The 21,679-nt window shown below is 34.0% G+C and overlaps 1 protein-coding gene across 1 annotated transcript in view; it reads right to left on the bottom strand.

Moving 5' to 3' along the window:
- The window catches only part of LOC126968461 (uncharacterized), an 86,538-nt gene that overhangs the window by 30,943 nt on the left and 33,916 nt on the right, over positions 1–21,679 (bottom strand). The window contains exon 2 of the mRNA XM_050813510.1: positions 17,255–17,371. The gene's annotated coding sequence lies outside the window, so the exon portion shown is untranslated. The remainder of the gene's footprint in view (positions 1–17,254; positions 17,372–21,679) is intronic.

The raw sequence follows: 21,679 nt of genomic DNA, 5'->3' as shown, positions 1-21,679 counted from the left end.
CAATTTGTCTTCTATGTCTCGGTTTACTGCTCAAGGGCGGAATTCCTTATAAATAAACATAGGGAGATTGACTTTATATATGTTGTGGGTATATTGTCAAAGCCGTGAAATTACATTTTCACTATATTATAATAAAACGGTAGAATGCCAATCGACTTCATTTCTAACAATTTAACGGCCTGGTTTTTTGACGGCACATCTGACCGCGTGCAACGCAGAGCAGCTCAAATTGTCGGGACTCAGTGCTCTGTGAACGGCTGGATCACTTGGCGTTGCGTAGAGACGTCGCTTTATTATGTGTCTTCTACCACATTTATCATGGGGAGTGTTCCGAAGGGCTGTTTAACTTGATTCCTGCTGCCGAATTCCACCATCGCACGACACGCAACAAATTAGGATATCATCCCCACTATGTGGATGTGTGGTGACCCTTCACAATGCGGTTTTCAAGGAGCTTTCTTCCATGTACTACAAAGCTGTGGAAGGAGCTTCCTCGTGCGGTGTTTCCGGGAGGATACGACTACCCTTAAGGTACCCTTCAAAAAAATGCGTACACCTTCCTTAAAGGCCGTCAACGCTCCTGTGATTCCTCTGGTATTTCAAGAGAATGTGGGCGGCGGTGATCACTTAACACCAGGTGACCCGTACGCTCGATGGTCCTGATGTTTCATAAAAAATTCTTGATCTGATCGGTCCATCGCATGGGTGACCTTCCACGCAGTCTAATGCCTTCTACTTTACCCTTTCGTTGTATGAAATAGCTGCTTCGTCGCGATACGTGTCCAAAGAAGGCGAGTATGCGGGAATGCACTATGGAAGATAAACGTTGTTCAATATTCAGTTCCTGGAGAATCCAAACGTTCGTACGAAATTTGGTCCACGATAATCATCCGGTCCATCCATTAATTACGACATACAAATTTTATGTTTTTTTGACCCCTCCCCCGTCTTCCTGGTCCTTCTTACATTTATTTTTAATTTAAATTTTATAAGTTTAATTACATTAAAACAACAATTTATTATTCAGCAACAAATGCATTCGCCAATGACTAAAGCCTTCATAAGCCTCATAAAAGAAGAACTAGTAAGTGATATTCTTTTGTTTTTTGGTTTACTTGTAACATTCGAGTTGTAGTATTTTAGATTATAAAATCTTTAAGTCTTTAAAATCATTAAGTCAACTTCACTTTACTAGCCCCCCTGCACGCGTGATATAATTTATGGAAACCCCCAACGCGTGTGCAAAACTGCATGATGTACGGCTAACTTATAAAGGTGTGACAGCGTAACAAACATAAAAAAAAAACTTCGCATTAATATGAGTTAGGAAGACGTGTAGGATTTACGATGCTGTAACAGAGAATTAGGTTATGTAGTCGTTCAGTAATAGACACCTACAAAAACAGAAAACGGATACAGGCATATTTTTGCATATTTTGATTTTTGAGAATTCTACTAGTGACGATTGGCTTATCCCTCGCATGTCTACTGCCCGAGTATGCATTCCTAGTTAAGCAAATGCAATGGTCTCATTTGGTACTTTGGTAAAACAATGGTATCATTTTGAATGAAACTCTATGGGAAATGTTTGAATCTGAATATTTTTTTTATTATAATAAGGGACGAGACGAGTAGCACGTTCAGCTGATGGTAATTGATACGCCCTGTCCATTACGATGCAGTGCCTCTCAGGATTTATATAGCTATTTCTTTGATCCCGACCACGATCTTTCCAATGATATATATAGGAGTCTGTACCTATTATGGTTGCTGAGGAAAAAAAAATTATAACGCTGTGTTTGTGCTTTATACAATATACATATTCTATAGATATTTTGAATTTTGAGATTTAAGTACATTCAAATTCAAATATTTTTATTCAAAATAGGATGTGACATCACTTATTGAAAGTCAAAAAACTACCACCCATTCCAAAATGAATGTCTCAGACCTGAGAAGAATAGGCGCAACAAACTCAGCGGGCTTTTTTTTCATCGAATAAATATGTTTACAAAGTAATATTGTACAATTAAACTTATTATTTAATAGCCTGAGGGCGGTCACTCCATTCCCAATCTGTGGTATCATTCAGAAAGTCATTTATGTTATAGTAACCTTTTTACCACACAAACGTTTTTTTAACAATTCTTTTGAATAACGTAATACTTTTGTTTTGAACATTTTCTGGGATCTTGTTGTAAAAGCATATACATCGCCCCACAAAAGACTTACTAACTCAACGTAGCCGAGTAGTAGGCATCATCAGTTTATGCCTGTTCCTGGTGCTACTGGTAACTAGGCATACAAATAACATACATATAGTATCATCAGTAGTATAAATAGTTTTACACAACCCAGGAAACTATCTAGTATATCAACATTAGCCAGTATTGTTCCGACATGATAATATGATATATTGAACGACATAATGCTGACGTCACAGAGATCTGGAACATCATAGTCGGATATTGTAGAGGCGTAAAACTCGGCCGTGTTACGAACGCCACCGTTACGCAACACCGCGTCCAACCCGCTTTTACTAACGTTAGCGTCCAACTGTTGCGTAAAATCGTATCAAAATATTTTGCATTCACGTGGACATGTTTGTAAATAATTAGAGCTTCTGTTTTGTTATCATTCTACGCGGTTGTACATTTGAATAGATCGATTTTCAGTTCTTATTGAAATAAAATATACGAAGTCCATTTATTATAATGGTTTCAATGTTGTAACAATATATATCAATTGTTTAAATAGATTCTCGTATTATTAGTATAACACCATACAAATGATTTAAGTTTTCTTTAGTGTTAATTCCAATGATTAATGAGTCTCGTGCCAGATTTTGGCGAGACAACACATCCTGAGGATGCCTCGTGTAGAGGCGAGACACGTGTCGAATTGTTTTAAAAACAAATATTGGCGGAATTAACACAAAAGAAAACTTAAATCATTTGTATAATTATGCATTTCCGCAAAGTAACGCCAAATTCAATAAATTTTCTGGTATAACACTAGTAAAACATTTGTGTTGTATGAAAAAAAAAAACAAAAGTGAATATAGCGTATAAGAAGAAGTTTGTATGCTGTCCAATTGTATTAGGGGGTTTTAATACTCTGAAATCTGCATTCATATAAAATTGTAATGAAAATAAAACGGAGAAAAAATCGTTGAATAAGATGATGAAAATAACACGGGACAAAATCTTATTTAAGAATTTGTCGCACTAAAATTTTTTTGTGGAAGAGAAGAACCAACGAGCAAAATATAAGGATCACTTGATAGTAAGTGATAACCGCAGGTCATAAGAGTAACACAAGTCGAATAAGAAGAACGAAGCCGATCTTATAAAGCGTCGAATGACGTGCATATGAATTAGAAAACATAAAACACATTGGAAAGTAACTGGCGAGTATCGAACCGGGGGGCTCTGTGGTAAGAGTTAAAGCTTCAACCTGTTGCGAAACCGATGCTTCTGTTATATTATTATGTACCATTAAAAAAACGTACAGTTTTTTATGTTTAAAAAACTTAAAATACACCCATACTATATTATCAATTATTGTAGCAGTTTCACTACGAAATTTTATCTAAAAAAATCTTCATATATTGTTTTTGTTCATCAACAATTACTGTCCTTACCTTAAACCTTGTATATTTATTCATTATTATATCCCTGCCTGTGTCTTGATTTATATAATACTGTGTATTCGCCCAAATATTCTATTGTTAACTTATCTTATCGTTCTGTTGTCATGTCTGTAAAATTGTATTCTTTTGTGTTTTCAGTGAAACTATTCTAGGATATATCCAATATTGTAATTTGTATATTTATTTTACTTAATTTGTACTATAGTGATGTATCTGTTTGTTTCCTTAATAAATAAATAAATAAATAAATCTCGTCATTGACCTATTCTTATATCCTTACATATATAATACGTCTAGATAGAGTCTCTTGCTGTTAGACAGCCGATAAAAACAGGCCAGGAATATTGGTTTAGTGCGCGTGACAAGCGACGTCTTACACTCGCGATTTGTATAACACTTTGTGTTATTGTGCGTGTACTGCTCAAAATAAAGGTTAGTTCTAAACTCAATTTTTTTCGACGATTTCACAGCTGTCATAGTCTATCTAGACGTATAAATATTATAAGCTTATAGTCTAAGATCCGACTGCGGGATTAGTGCGCTCATCGGTTATTTGCTAAAAACCAAATTTTTATGTATATTTATAATTAGGAGAATATATATCTACCTTGGTAGTGATATGACCATCTTAAGGCAACTTGTTGCCTATCAAAATTTGGCCGCTAGTTTTTTTAATTAAAACATTTTAAATTGATTTTTGGGAATAAAATTCGTTCACTTGTTTTTTAAATAAAATATCGTCTACATCACGGCAATTTACATAATTTTAATTACAAATTTCCATACAATTATGCGTTCATAACGTATATTTATTAATTATATATCAAATTGAAACTAATTTTTTTATATTAATTATCATATATGGTTACCTAATTAAATCTGGCCGCAAATAAGTGTTGCTGGCTGTTAAATATGATAAATATTTAAGGTAGAGTGAAAGAGAGCTAGCGCGTGACATCATTTGTCAGACGAGGATAGCGATTGCCGGCTGTGCGACGGTTTTAAGCCATTGCGCATGCGTCGAATGTAACTGAAAACTCCGATGATTCAGATTTTTAAATAAGAGTTACGGAAATAGAAGATACATTTTTAATATTTTTAAATTGCTTAAATGTTTTATTAATATGTAACAGACGATTAAATACTTGAATAAAATCTGATAAAATTTTCAAACAGTACTTTCACAATAATATTTTCTTTTACATAAGTAACCTTGGTTTTAGTTTTTTATTTTTTATAGAGAGTATTTATTAACTTTCTGTTACGGTGGTTGAGAACACTATTCGACGCATGCGCAATGGCTTAAAACCGTCGCACAGCCGGGAATCGCTATCCTCGTCTGACAAATGATGTCACGCGCTAGCTCTCTTTCACTCTACCTAAAATATTTATCATCTTTAACAGCCAGCAACTCTTATTTGCGACCAGATTTTATTAGGCAACCATATATGATAATTAATAGAAAAAAATTAGCTTCAATTTGATATATAATTTATAAATATACGTTATGAACGTATAAATGTTTCGAAGTCATACCTGTTTACGAGGAGGTGCGGCCAGGTGCGCAATGGCAACCGTGATTTTTTGAAATCATTATGTAAATTGCCGTGATGTAGACGATATTTCATTTAAAAAACAAGTGAACGAAATTTTTTCCCAAAAATCAATTAAAAAGAATTTAATTAAAAATATTAACGGCCAAATTTTGATAGGCAACTTGGTATATATATATTCTCCTAAATATAAATATACATAAAAATTTGGTTTTTAGCAAATAACCGATGAGCGCACTAATCCTGCAGTCGGATCTCGTACTATTATATCATCGTATTATAAGGAAAGATTACTTAATAACGATTAAAGATTAATTATGACAATATAAAAACTATTTCGAAAGTTGTCTTGAACAGATCACGCATAGTGATATACATAGGCACGTATTAAAGTCACGATTTAATTAATTGAAACAAAGTTAGTGTTATGAGATCGTTATTACAATACGTCAGAGTCACAGACTTGTCTACAATCAAAATACAAAATAAGTCATATTATATAATATTGAAAATAATAATAATAATATTGACACACTTTTTACACAAATTATCATGCCCCAACTTAAGCATATACGAGTATAGCCTGTGTTATGGGTTACAAGACAATGATATATTTAATACAACATATTTACTCAAACATACATAAATTCATATAAACATACATAAATACATTTTAACATCCATGACTCGGAAACAAACATCCATATTCATCATATAAATGTTTGCACCTACCGGGATTCGAACCCGGGACCTCTAGCTTTGTAGGTAGGATCGCTAACCACTCGGCTATACAGGTCGTCTATATATGAATTACTCTTTCATCTAAAAATTACCGCTCTTCACAATTCTCTTCAACTTAATCTACACAAAACACAATCAAGTTAGGAAGAAATACAACAATATTCCTAAATAAAATTCAAATCTATATACCAACTAGCTGGTAACCGGTGCGCTTCGCCTAATCACCTAAACAAATAATTTCGTTTTTCCCCGCTCTTGTAGTGTGACAACAGAACTGATAAATAGTGCGTCAAAAATGTATCTGATACAAATGTTTATACCAAAATTTTAATAATAAAGGGCCATGAATCGAAATAAAAACTATCCACTATCTCAAGTTGGATCAAACTACACAGAGAGGAAAATTTTATTAAAATCGTTTCTGTAGTTTAGGAGTTCATCGCGGATAGATAACGAGACAAGAGACTTTTATATATGAAGATAATTAATCCAGTATTGGAATTATGGGACAACTGTAGCAAACTCAGTGTAAAAATTCTACAACTGTTTTAAAATCTCGCGCTCAGAACCTTACAGGGGCATCTGATGAAGCTGTATATTATGTTTTATTTTAATGAAAATAAGAGACGAGACGAGCAGGACGTTCAGCTGATGGTAATTGATACGACACATTACAATGCAGCGTCGCTCAAGATTATTGAAAAACCCAAAATCCTGAGCCACACTACAACTGCCCTCGTCACCTTGAGACAAGATGTTAAGTCTCATCTGCCCAGTAATTTAACTAGCTACGGCGCCCTTCAGACCGAAACAAAGTAATGTTTACACAATACTACTACACGGCAGAAATAAGTGCCGTTGTAGTACACATAATCTAGCCGGCATCCTATGCAAAGGAGCCTCCCACTGGTGTAGAGGTTGTGATTTAAGAGTGGCAGTGAGTTTCTTGCCATTTCTTCTCATTAAAACTCAACCTTTCTCGAAATGTAAAAAAAAAATGACATTTATAAGTGTCATTTCTTAGACTTCAACAGTGTGAATTCACTCGAATATCAATCAAATGATTTGATTTGATATTCCTGGTACTGTTGACCTTGTTTATTTTTGGGTTGATCCCACATTTGCTCTTATAGTCAATGTACAGCACGAGAAATATACCCAATTAAATGGTTTAATTGCGAAAAAAGGAGCCCCTTTACCTTATCTTAGTCAACTAGACTTATCTATCCATTTTAACTAAAAAAAACTATCACAAATATATATCCATTTTATTTATTATTCAACTCGACAATTCCAACTTTTACTTTCGTGTCACATCACCATGTCCGGAATCAAACTGTAAAAACTAATGTTGAGTATTCATTACTCCATACTAACGCGCAAGGTTTTTTTTAATTAATTATCTTTGATTTATGACTCGTATGTTGGCTATTGAATTAAGCAGCTCAACAAATAGATATTCTTTCTATTCGTCACTTCATCGGAAGTCAATGTATCCTGTATTTTAAGAATCATGGTAAGTGAAATGAGGTGAGCATGAGGAGAATTTTCAATTACAAATTAATTCAAATCAATGACAAGACTGTAACTTTCTTTTACTTAGTAAGTAATATGACAGTTAAATTGAATTTTCAAAGGCTTTCATATTTTTGTATGGAATTCTAATTCTTTTTCTGCAATGAAAGTATCGCAAGCTCTGTGAAACTCTCTATTAGCTAGACTTTTGTTACATAAGGTAAATTTTTTATGGGAAAAGGATATATAGCCGAGATATAAATTAACATTTATATAATCTAATATATAAAATTCTCGTGTCATGGTGTTAAACTTTGAACTACTCCGAAACGGCTTGACCGATTCTCTTGAAATTTTGAGTGCATATTGGGTAGGTCTGCGAATCGGACAACATCCTTTTTTCATCCCCCTTAATGTTAAGGGTCCACACGATTTTTTTTAATTCTTTTGACATTTTTTTTTAAATTTGTTTGATTATGAGTCAACATTAAAAGATACATACAACTTCAAATTTTCACCCATCTACGACCAACAGTTACTTTTATATCGCGATTTTAATATCGGCAATACAACGTTTGCTGGGTCAGCTAGTATATTTATAGAATTATAACATATTTTATATTATGAACATTTTAATTTTATATAGTAATCTGATCTATACCAAATAGATGAAATTGTTAATTTAATTGTTGGATTAAAACCTATATATCAAGGAAATAAACGTGTATAAAGATACAAAAATATTAAAACTTAAAAATGTATATGCGAATATTTTTATAAAACGAGATGTGTTAAAACTAGGTATATCACTGGGAATCGACTGTATTTCTAGGCATTAATATTGATTCTAACATACATACGTACATTGGATAATAGTCTTAATTCTGCAGCTTAAACCATAAAAAGATACGTTAACTGACATTAATTAGTGATTTTGAAAACCCAATTTTAAATAAAAATATTTTACTTTACTTATTTAAATTGACTTAACAGATGATTTATCGAGGTAGTACCGACTTGTTAAATAAAAACATAAATTTAAATTAGTAAAAATTGAAATAGTGACTTGATTTAACTCATTCTGATTCTCATTACATTTTATGTACAATTACAATTCATGACTAAAATCAATTGATGTACATGAAATAGCTCGCAGGGCATTGCATTTATGTCAGATTTGATTTATGATCGTGACTGTACTTTACGACGTAGCAAAATTACTTTGCAACATATTATTATATTTTGCGAATTGACAATAATATGTCTTATAGTAATACCTAGTCATTTGTCATTTAATCTTAGGACGACGGGTGTGGCACGATCGAGGTGGTATTGTGTTACGCTACGTCTTAAAACTGTTTGTGACGCGTTATGACTAACACTTAATTCATTACTTGATGCCTTAAAAATACAATAGTCATTTGTGTTGACAACAACAAAGACTCATGCTGCGGTAATGAAGGTGAAACTTGGGTATAAATCAATATTTGTAATTAAAAACGAAATATTTAAATATAATAAAAAAAAGACGTGTGGCACTCGGGGACTGCCGCGGTAAAGCTATTGCATAGCATTTTTATCAACTTATGCAATTATTTATTTATTTTATTTATGCAGTTTAATATGATAAAATTTATTTAAAAAAAAGCAAACGGGAAGTGAGTAAAATTTAACTTGCAAGATAAAAATGCTAGTCATAATAATAAAAATTAAAAAAACGTGATAAAAAAATAAAGAAATTAAAAAAAAAACAAGACGTACTCCAGGCTCGAACCTGGGACCTTCTGCACAAAAAAGCATACGTGATAACCGCTGTTCCACGGCAACTGCAATGACCGTGACGAAATATCTATATACATCTAGTAATTAAGAGTTAGGTTATTTTCGTTACGGAATTTCTGGATTCGGTCTCCACGCTCAAGGCCCGCGATAGAAGCTATGAAATAGCTTAAAAGTATATTTATATGTTACGTACTTGCATTTATCGTAAAAATACTAATTTATAATAACACAAGTGTTAAGTTGGCAGTGGGCAGGGCACATAGTTCGACGGACAGATGGCCGTTGGGGCAGTAAAGTCCTCGAATGGCGACCACGCACCGGGAGACGCAGTGTTGGTAAGCCCCCCACAAGATGGACTGACGATCTGGTCAAGATCGCCGGAATACGTTGGATGAGGGCAGCGCAGGACCGATCATCGTGGAAATTTTTGGGGGAGGCCTTTGTCCAGCAGTGGACGTCTTCCGGCTGATGATGATAATGAAGTGTTAAGTTATACTCTTCAAATAAAAGATCCGCACATTAGTCATCTCTTTATAAGAATCGGCTTGGCGTAAATAAGTGCTTTTCGTGCTACAGCGACGAAATAGGTATTGGACTATTATTATATATAAAAAAGCACACATTCTCTTTATTTCCTTCTGGTCTACATTAGTCTATGTTTTACCGCAATGCAAGAGAGATGTCGTATAAAATAATGTAGTGGTTAAATTCTCTTTGAATCCAGGAAAATGTCATTTTCCGCAACTTGTGTCAATCGAGAACATTCAAGAATTGGCTAATGTCAAAGTTAAGTAGCAAGAAACTCATTGCCACTCTTTTATATCAAGATTTACATTTCTATCGACTTACAAATCATTTCAATTACAATATAATATGTAAAATGATGCAACAAACATACTCAAACGTCATATAGTCAATGCCTTACACGAGTAAGTCAAAAAAGTAAATATTGTAAATTAATACAAAAGTTATTGAGTACAGTAGCTGCATCATCCACACACACCGTAAATAAATAAAGGTATTCTGTGATTTATTAATTGGCCCGGTTTCGTTGTAGGTGGAAGAATGTTCCTGAAAACCGAACTGTGAAGGAATGCTATGATATCTTCGTTTTATTTTGTTCTTAGTGAAATTAACCGGCAGGGATCAGGTCAAACAATTTATTTATTGTTTTTGTGTATTTCGGAATCATGCAGTCTTATACAAATAAAGTTTACAATAATATGATACCAAACCTATATTGTACCTACCAACAAATTATTTGTTAAATAATATAAATAGCAGTGAACTGTTAACCTCTATTTTCAACATCGCACGCACACTAAAACAAACTGACATACATATCCTGAGTGTAACACGAAGCTTGTCACACACACTATTGTAATAAACCTGCTGTCATCGGTTCTCTAGCAGCAAGAGGCCATCTAGACAAATAAATTATATAAGATATCTATAATATATTGTTATATGACAAACTGCTTAAATAAATAAATAATAAAATAAAATTATTTTATTGCAGGTCAGGGACCCATGTAAAACATGTTTACATATAAGTAGGACTACCTCCTCCTCAGAATACATATTTTAAAATTTAAAAAAAAAATTAAAATGTATAAAGCTAATTAATGAATATACAATAAGGTCACTTAAAAAAATGAATAGTCATATTACGTTAGGGATCTGGTGTACCCTGATCTGGAATTTCTAATTCCATGGCCGCATTATTGACTAAACATCAATGTCATAAGATGACAGACGAGACAACACGCACCGCCCATAAGGCCCATGTTGATAACTTTTGATCGTCAATGGATTGACATTAAAATGTATCAAGTTCAATAAAGGTCGATGGAACTTCACACTCTTGTTAGCTGTCATAGATGTCGTATATCATGTTACCTTGACTAATTCTGAAGTTCACACAACTTCATAATTAATTTCAGAGAGAAATACGTAACGTGGCTGTATACAAAAATTGACGTTGATAAATTATTTAATAGAATAAGTAATTATTTAATAGAAAAGAGGCCATATTTTATTCAACCTACAAACCAATGCAGTCTGCTTCCTTGAGCAGTGTTTCCAGGCCCATAATGAAGGCCCAGGATATAAAAAAAATCTCTTAGACCTTCCAAAAAGGCCGAATACGGTTGTGCCATTTCTATTTTATTGCAGGAGAATGTGGGCAGCGGTGATCACTTCACAACAGGTGACGCGAACACTCGTTTTTCCTCTCAATAAAAATTGTCCTGGATGATCTTCTGCATGCAATATTTCATCAAACTCCGTTTCAGTCTTTGGCTTCATGGAGCCATTCTAATTCATATAATTAAAGAGATTACGAAATAAAAGTAAATTAAACTATTATTTTGTTTAAAGTAATGAATTACTTCTTAAATTAAATTTTAAACTCATAATGCGTCCATAACGTGACGGCCGCGTGGTGACCTACGACCTAATTTTAGCGTTCAATTAAAATATATATTATAAGATTCGTATTTTCTTTATTGGAAATTTTAATGATTTTTTGAAACTCCTTAAATATTAATAGTTGTTGAGTTATTAACGGAATCTATATACTAACTTTTTTCATCATAATTTGTCAACATCAATTGCAATTTTTATGTGTTAAGTGCTGCTAATACATAGGTACATTCGCTTGCTCATATTATGAGGAGCTTAAGCAAGAATTATCACGTTATTTCATTTGTTGACTAGACTAGTATGTATGTGTCTGTTTGTATGTAACGTATTCTATAAATTAATTTTTCTTTAAGCTAATTTAAGAGTCGGACTAATTTGAAAGACACACACTTGCACACTATGCGCGATGACAACTCATTTGTTTATGACCATCTGTTTTCTGTTTTCACCCAGATTACAAAATTGAAATTTGTAACTAAGCCCTCATAGTAACAACAACATATATATACCTATATATATATGTACGGTATAATAGGGCTAATTTCCGCAACTCGATGACTGCGCGGCTATTTTGCGAGTGTGGGAATATATTTTTTTATTCCTGCCACCCCAATTCTTCCAGAAACCTTAGCAACCTCCTCTCCTTCCTAAAGACTTTTGGGGTGTGTTTGGGGGTACCAAGATGTTGAGCCCGGTAAGTTGCTACACCTAGCAGTTACCTCTGCCACCATGCAGGCCCTGCACAGGGGGCTGTCAGTTATGCCCATATTAAATAGATGTTTATTATAAGGACCGTGCCCGGTTAACAATTAATAGGGTCAATGTTGGGGAGTGTCTCCCGTGTTTGTCTACAGTCTTCGAATGATAACCATAGATTTTTGTGTTGATTTCTTGTGCGTTTCCGAATTTGACTTTTGAGCCAGCGGAAGGTAGGGGTATGATGGGTTCTCGCCCTATGGTAGTAATATTTGAGCCTTTTCTAGCTAACTCATTTGCCATATCATCTCCGCATCAGTTGCTGTAACCTTTAATCCATTGTATACTAACTTAGGTATGGTTACACACATGATTAAGGTTTTATGACATTCATAGATCATGCCCAAAGTGGTGGAGTTGCTGTTCAATGCCTGTTATACGGACAAACTGTCTGATAGTATGCGGATGGGGAAGTCTTTGACATTCCGTGCCGCGATTTTTCGAACTGCCTCAAGTATACCCAAGCATTCAGCTTGAAACACTGTGCTTTAGGTACCTAAGCGTTATGCGATTTTTATGTTTAGATCATCGGAGAAAATGTCGCAACCTGTATGCGTTGTTACGTGTACGAAATTGTTATCGTTTTAAGTATAAAAAAGGACAAATAAATAATAAAAAAAAGTACAAGGAAATTTATAAATAAAAAAATTAGATTAAATTAAGTATGGTGTGATAAGCAAAAAAAAAAAGTATATTGTAAAAAGCGTGGTTTGCATTTGGTTATATTATTTTAGAAATCTGTACTTGCTCTAGTCCTCCAAAAACGGTCAATAAAATATTTACAACAATTGAATAAATTATGTAAAGATTTATATTTATTTGTGTGTAAAATGTATTGATTGCCAGTAAAACATAAAACTATTTTGCCAATCAGCTACTACTAATAAATAGTTCGCAGGAAGGTCGAGCTACATACACGAGTTTGTAAAATTATTTTATTGTGAGATTTCATGTTCGCGTCCTTGACATTTGGTAAGCTACACCGATCTCCATTCGCTCGCATCGTAAACCTTTATTAATATTTAATATTATTTGTTCAGGTACTTTGTTTATATCGCTGCAGCTCTATAATTATCATAATGATTGATATTTGGAATCAAATGTAAGAAGTATTGCATGTAGTTATGTCATTTAAGTATATATTTTCAGAGTTTTTTAATATAGACAAGCACGTTGAGGCTGAAATAATTTTAAAGTAAGTGAGCGACACCATCAATTAATACAAATAGTTTATTTTATCTCAAAAGAATAAATATTCTACTAAAATTCACATACATGTTAGTACGTATTTATAATACATATTCCACAAAAAATATCACAACCATTAGGTATTAATATCAAAAAGAAATCTACATACTTAGTTTGGTAAATGCATCTAGAGAAGTAGATACGAAGTTGTTATTGCCTAAGATAAGCTAGGCACATACAGACAGTCGATTTATGTGAAGCGGACATAAAGGCAAGTGCCTTGTGGTATTCCACAAAAAAGCTATTTTGCTGGAAAGTAGTTATGTAGTCTACATTTTGAAATGATTGAGCCAAAACTCCTTAGTTTTCTCTGTGTTTAGGAATCAATGATTCTCAGTCATAGTCAGTGAATTCTGCATAAGCAATGTCGCATGTTGCTGCTCGTTTTAGGGAAGCAACTTTTTATTGGTCATTTTGTGTCTGCCTGAACCTGACGTCACAATGACATCACTAGAATGGCGACGCATCCCTATCTCAGTACGCGGACATTAGAACTTTATATTTGTAGAATCAAAACAGGTGTAACCGAATACTTTTCCTTTCATTAAACCTACTCTCGCGCGGGAACCTCAAATCTGGCGCCTTAGACCGCGCGGCCAAATTGACTCGAAAGCAGTAGTTGAAATTAATGATACAACTTCACCCCTACTACAATAAGGCACGGATGCGACATGCGATAGATGGGTGAAAAAATTTAAGGCGATGTAATAAAAGTTTCACTTTAAGAATTAAAAGAAAAAATTGAAATAAAAGTCATATTCAAATCAATAACCCGCAAATAAGCAAAGACAAATCCGGCTATTTATATTTTATTCTAACGACAAACAGTCACTTGAACTATTTGCACGTTCGGGTTCCGGTACAAGGTTGTCAAGGATTTAGATACACGTTGTTTTTTATTTTGCAAGTCAACATTCCTTTAATACAAAAGGTTACAAATACGTTTTTAATTGGATATTATCATAAATACTCGGGAAAACTAAATGCTGATATATCTTAAGTTGGATTGGAGAAATAATTTAATCAGTATCAATTATAATATTTATTATAGTAGAATATTAGTGCAGTTTCCTAATAGTTATTTTATGAGATGACGAATCGATACAAAATATAGAATTTATCGATTGTAACTAAACAAATATGTTATTTCCATCTACAGGATCTACTTTACATTTGATAACATGTTCAACCCCAATAATTGCATATTAGGAAATTGACTTGAGATGTCGCTCTTTCAAATCTAAGCAATTTGTTATTTTTAAAGTAATATCCCTTACTTCTGGGATTGATTAAATTGAATTTGTAACCAAAATTTATGAACGTTCATTAGTTGTTGAGTCGTAGGGTAGGATCTGGACGGGTGCATTTTAATAAGAATTATTATAATCAGTTCATAATCGGTGAAGAAATTGGGAACATATGCACAAGAAAAAATACACCTGCATATAGACGAATTGAGAATATTCGTTTGTATCTATTTCCTGTTTTGGGGTCACTTGAAATTATCACATAATATTAAAATGTAATTTTCGATCCGTGCCTCATCATCGCGGGAATCTGCTGGTAAAATCCAAGTAAAAGTTATAATTATCATACACTTCATAATCATACCAATACTTGTCTTGCATGATATGAAAAATGCTCATATTATGAATGGAACTGTCGTTCTAACATTATGTAACAGTAAATTCAAAATGCTGTACTTGATACACGATGTATATGAATTTTAAACAATTACTTAATAATAAGTTACATCTTGTTTAAAGATGTAACTTATTATTAAGTAATTGTTGGTATAATGAATTTATGAAAAGTTAGATTTTATCGCTATTTAATACTTTAACGTTGCAATTCTAATGATATTCGTATTTGAGCTTATAATTACATTATAAGTAGGTTAGCATCATTAATTCTCAAGGTCATCTAAAAAATACAAATTTCATAGTCACAACAGCTGTTGTATTTTTTTTATGTAATTAATTAGCACATCCATTATATCTTACCTTTACAGAATGAGATTATAATTTGTTCGACGACTTTTTCTTTTCGCTATACTTTAAGAATGGCTTCCAAAAGTATTAATCTTAAAATACGACTGGACGGTCGTTATTTATGGAAGGCATGTTTGATAAGAAGATGCATTCACCATTCATACGACATTATGGTAATGTCCAAGAGTAATGGCGATCAGACCGGCGCCATGTTGGCAGTCTTAATCCCAAGTGTCGTAATCAAATGCACTCATCGAAGTAATTGTGTTACCATCAGTCGCTAATCTTATGTCAACATTGTAAGTACCTCATTGTTTTATTTACGATGACCGTGTTTCTATTTTCTGTGTTTCCTCACTCTAATGAGTCTTTCATAAGACAGGGGGAATATAATTGGAGTTGCAGTCGCATTAAAACGTGACAAACTGGGGGTTTTGTAAAGTATGGTCGACGTGAACAGTCGCTGGGTGTAATATCAATTTGTCCGACGGCCTTGGCACACAACCGAGCTAGTTTCACTCAGCCGAATGGGGCCTAAGTTTTTGCTCACAATATGATTTGTATGACAAAGGGGGAAAAGCCTATTTGCACTATTTCACGTAACAAGCCGACGATACGGCTCATTACGATCGTGTTATGTTTCGTAACTTTTTCACCCATTACACTTCTTTCGAGCGCATTGATGAAACCGGACTTGAATAGAATACCTTAATAATATGGTTATTGAATTTAAGAGTTGAGTAAACCGAACAAGCGCTACTTATTTTCATTTTCGATGCTTGCGTTACAAAAATATGAACGAGGATTTCTTAAATCAATTTTTAGTCATTAAATTTACTTTTGCTGCATACTGTCCATTATTGTCTTCTAGATTTTATATCATCATTACAGTTGAGATTTTTAAGAAAAGTGACCATTTTTTTTGAGAAAAGAGAAGTGAAAAGTTATATCGAATCAACGTGGACATACCGCACAATGAACCTAATTCCACAGTATGGTACGCGGAAGAATGTTCCTTGAAAACTGTCCTGTGAGGGACGTTACGCAACCAGAGGGTGAATAAAAAAAAAATATCACTTTAAATTATTAAACTCATTTTTAAGAAAAAATATATACAGTTAGTATATTTAAGGAGAGTACTGGAATCTCATTATAATTAGACACTTTAATTTTGAACATTTTTCCCCAAAAAATAAATGTAACCTTTTACACATAAGTTAATTAGGTAAGTTGTCGACAGGTCCGTGAATCTGCCCCTCCCTCCTAAAAAATACGTTGCCAAATAAATGGACTAAATTTTGGTTAAGTTTACTAAGTAGTCCATCTATATTTCGCTATTTTTTATATTATTTTTTATCTTCATAATATGATCATGTACCAAAAAAAGTGCTCAAGTATCATTAGTGTCTCTCCGGCCATGCTGTATAAAACAATGTTAAAAAATTATCCCACATAACTAGCATATAATTAACAAATTCGCAATTTATAATATGTGACGTCCATATTTGCCTCACCACTTGTTATCACTTGAGCCCATTTATCTCTCTTTTTTATTACGACAAAAGTAACTCTAGTACTGTTTAATAACTCACCTCACTCTATAGTAAGAGAAGCGCGCAATCGTCGGCCGGTCTTAGCGTAGCGACTCCCGCATTGTGTTTAGCTTCTTGTCTCCCGCACTAGCTCTGATATAGACTGTTATCCATGTTCTGGAAGAAATACGATAGTTTATTAACTCATCTTAACTGTATAATGTGTATTTTATTGAGATCGAATCACAAATGAGGAGAACCAAAGTCACCGCCATAGCGCAGATGGTTGGATGGTTCCAGCCGGCAGGGCAAATAGCTCAACAGACAGATGGCCGTTGTGGCAGTCAAGTTCTCAAATGGTGATCGTATACCGCAATAGTATTAGCAGGCCACACGATGGACCGATGATCTGATCAAGATCGCCGTAATAGGTGGGATGAGGGCAGCGCAGGACCCGATCATCATGGCATCATTTACCGATTAGATGGATACCAAATTGCTGTCTTTTTCTAATGTGTAGTATTGTGTAATCATTATTGTGTTATGGTTTGAAAGGGGCTTTAGAGCGCTTTGGCACTATGTCCGATCCGTACCTGTGAAAATATAGATCTAGAAATCTCGGACCAAATTCGGATATAGCTTATGCACTAGTCCGATCTCTGATCCAATTCCAAGCAATTCAGGGGCCACTTTTTGACGCGAAGCCACACCAGAGCATTCACGTCTTTGATCATGAATCCTCTCAATCGGTGTCAACTTCTGGCAATGCTATTGTACGTACGAAGGCGCAGCAGAAGTAAGCCCTCTCTTGGTGGACGAACGTTTAAAAGGATCTTTTTACATCCACCACTCAGTATAGACGTAAGTCTATATGACAGGAAATTTTCTAATTACTACTAAATGAGTAGATTGATGAGTGATGTGTCCACTTTCGATTTTATTTTACATCACATAAACATAATATTTTGCGACAAAGCACAAAATTTAGACAAAGTATATTATCAGAAGAAATGTTTGCAGTCACATTAAGGTAAGTAAAACTCAACTCTTAATTAGACTACATTTATTATTGTTTACTTATAACTTTTGAAGGTAGATCAACACTATACATCCCTGTAATTCGGATTCGGATCCGACGCAGTGCGCGAGCGTTCATATTTATAATACTTTGGCTATAACGGTACGTCGATAATCTTCTCCAGAACGGAGATTAACTAGAACGGATCTAGTGCGTAAACTGCCACAGAAATAGTTCTAAGACTACTCCGGACCGTGATTTCACGGTCTGGTAACTCTGATAGGACGTAGTGCGAAAGCGCTCGTAGCTATTGAAATAACCGGGATAACGACACTTAACATCTTTTGTCTCAAAATGATGAGCGCCATTGCGATGCCGATTGCGTGCAATCTGAAGCGGCACTGCACTGTAATGGGCTTACCGTATCACTTACCACCAGGTAAATAAAAATCTTTATATTTTCGTGATGAAATTTGTAATAAAAATTCATTAAAGTGTAAAGACCCGAATACACGTTCAGGGTTGAGTATGAATTTTCTTCACAAGCTGAAACCGACACGTAAATATTGTTGTAAAAAATGGACTTGCCTTAGCTTGGAAAGTACTGGATTATAAAATCGAATATTCCTGTTATTTTCCTGACTGGATGAGTCAGGAAAATAACAGGAATATTCTTAACAATTTGACAAAGCCAACCAAACAACTTAACAATTATTAACAAACCTGAGAGTTGAACAAAGCATACAAGATTTTATGACGATACGTCATTCGAACGATTACCTCAGTTGGCAAAGCACTGGCACGGAACGCCAGAGGTCGTGGGTTCGAGTCCCGCATCGTTCATAAAATTTTGTTTTCAAATTTTATTTGTGTATTAATCCTAGAAGTGAGGGTTATCACTTTAAAAACATAACAAATTGTTTAGATTTACAAGAGAGACATCTCGAGGTTATCAACTGTAAAGTAGATCCTGTAGATGAAGCCACAACCTGAGAGTTGAACAAAGTATACAAGGTTTTATGACGATACGTCACTCGATCGGTTAGCTCAGTTAGCAGAGCATTGGCACGGAACCCCAGAGGTCGTGGGTTCGAGCCCCGCATTGTTCATAAAATTTTGTTTTCAAATTTTATTAGTGTAAGAATATTCATAGATCCATTTACCAGTTAGTTTTACAATACGCAATCCATTATCACCTATATTGTTGTCATTGTCTTAATAATAGTGCATAAAAGAGATAGCAACACACGCGAAAAGGTATTAACAACCACATGAAAAACGGGATGATCGTCGAGTGTTTTTCTTTCCATTATATATTCCTTCATTACAATAACAATAGTACTAAAATACCCCGGAAAGACTGTATAAAAAGATTAATATTTATTTAACAAATACGAAACAAATAAAGTCGTGAACGCTACAACGATAATCTCCAGAAATACCAGTGCATTGAGTATTTTGTTCCAGTTAAAGTCCACTGTACTGCGAATTTCTACCTGACGCTTATCTGCTACAAGACTTGAGACAAAATCACCGAATCGGATCTTGGGAAAATGCCGATCTTGGATGGACTCCCTCATACTTTTGTTTCATTTTGTGTTGAAATGTTTCACTTCGAGTGAAATGTGCTGAATTTTCGAACGAAAGATGAATCATCTAAAAGCCACACTTGTCACCCCAATGTGTAGGCAGAGATTACGTACCTCGCACCAAACCTTTTATAAATGCTCTTTTGTTCTTGGTACTGTCCTATTCCTTACGAAAATTCAAAGATATTTATGTTTACCCGTAGGATACCAAGTGCCGCTTGGGTTATTGGCTTGGCTTGGCTATTTCAGTTCATGGAAAAACTTAATAACTACTGGGAAAAAAACTGCAATGAATAATCCAGCACGAAATTAATACAATTTTATTTTACAGGCTAGCATTATATGTATTAAACACATTCATGACCTAAAATTGTGCGCATAGTTCGCCCTTTTTCAAGACATCCATCCAGATTAGCTTTGTAATCTTCCTTCATCCATCCCCTCAACACAAATGATAAGCAGTCACAAGCAATGAGATAAAAGATAAGGCTAAATAGCCTTACTAAGTACACCAATCTTGGAAGAGATTCCAAGTGACCAAGGAACCGAACATTACCGAGTATGTATGCGTTTCTTCTCTCTCAGAGCGCCATTTGTTTCCGAAGCGTTAGCAGTGTTTGAACTGTCATTTATGCCGGTAAAAGATTGTTGCACGTAGTTGGTTTTTTAAGACGTTTACATGCCGTGTTTGCCTATACACCACCTATTTTGGCAAATATATAAAATTATATAATCATATAAATAGCCATCATTACAAAAAATCCTATTTGCCGTATTACTAAAGAAGTTCTTTTGACGTGTCAGTTACAGCATACAAATTAAGTGTACAGATGTCACAAATTTACAACGCAACCTTTATGCGAGGTGATAATGAGCCTATTCAATTCTATTGCATATTTATATGAATAACACTATGATTGACTGACACACTAACAAACTTAGATTTATATAATTACCTTGCTAGTTAGTCAAGGTAGATTGACAGGTGTCTTTGAAGTTTTCGTCGAAAATTATTTAAAGGGATTCGATAATTTGAGAGTTGGTTTCGTTTGTTGCTATAAATTATCGTGTATAGGTTTACATGAGTTTGGTAAAATTCTCTTGCAACACCAGAGGAATGAGAAGGAGGAAAGACAAACACAGTAGCTATGACACAGTGCATATGTCTACTGTGTCATAGCTACCAAACACAAAATACTGTCTGTGTTATTGGTTCACCACCACATTAAATTAGTGCTTTCATCAATTTTTTAAATTTAATATTATAAGTAAACCTTCTTGGTGTTGTAAAAAATAAATAAATCTACAGTTGTTGCTTCACTTTTATCCTCAAGTGTCCGAATTCGGAATTTGTATATACCTACAATAAAATTATTACCACACAAATCCGCATCATCATAAGGTAGTTATTTAAATCACATTCGAGTGTTGACGTTTGACGAGCAGAACCGGGAGTCATTACATTAATATTAGTGCTGCATATTTAATCTAATTTCTATGGATTCTTTAAAGGTTGTATACTTATGTAATAGGTCAAATTGTTGACTCTTTGACACAGGATGTGACGTAATTAATATTATTGGTGAGCTTTGGTAGCATATGCATGTTTATTGGAAGCTTATCTTTGAATATTTATTTTTTTCTATGCATTCATCATATTATGCTACACGAACTCGATAACAAGAAAGTATATTCATAGTCATCATAAGTAATTATCTTTTCAAATATAAAAATTACTTAAATACAAAGTTCATGATATTAATTTTATGATTCACACTCAATACTTCGTTTTATATTATTGCGCGTTTAAAACGGACAATATTAATTTGTGACTGCACTGTCGCCACGTAACAGGTTGGCTCTTATTAATATATAATT

The sequence above is a fragment of the Leptidea sinapis genome, chromosome 15 (assembly GCF_905404315.1).
Source record: "Leptidea sinapis chromosome 15, ilLepSina1.1, whole genome shotgun sequence".
NCBI lineage: Eukaryota > Metazoa > Arthropoda > Insecta > Lepidoptera > Pieridae > Leptidea > Leptidea sinapis.
Note: the sequence above shows the minus strand (reverse complement) of the source record. Positions and strands in the feature narration are given on the sequence as shown.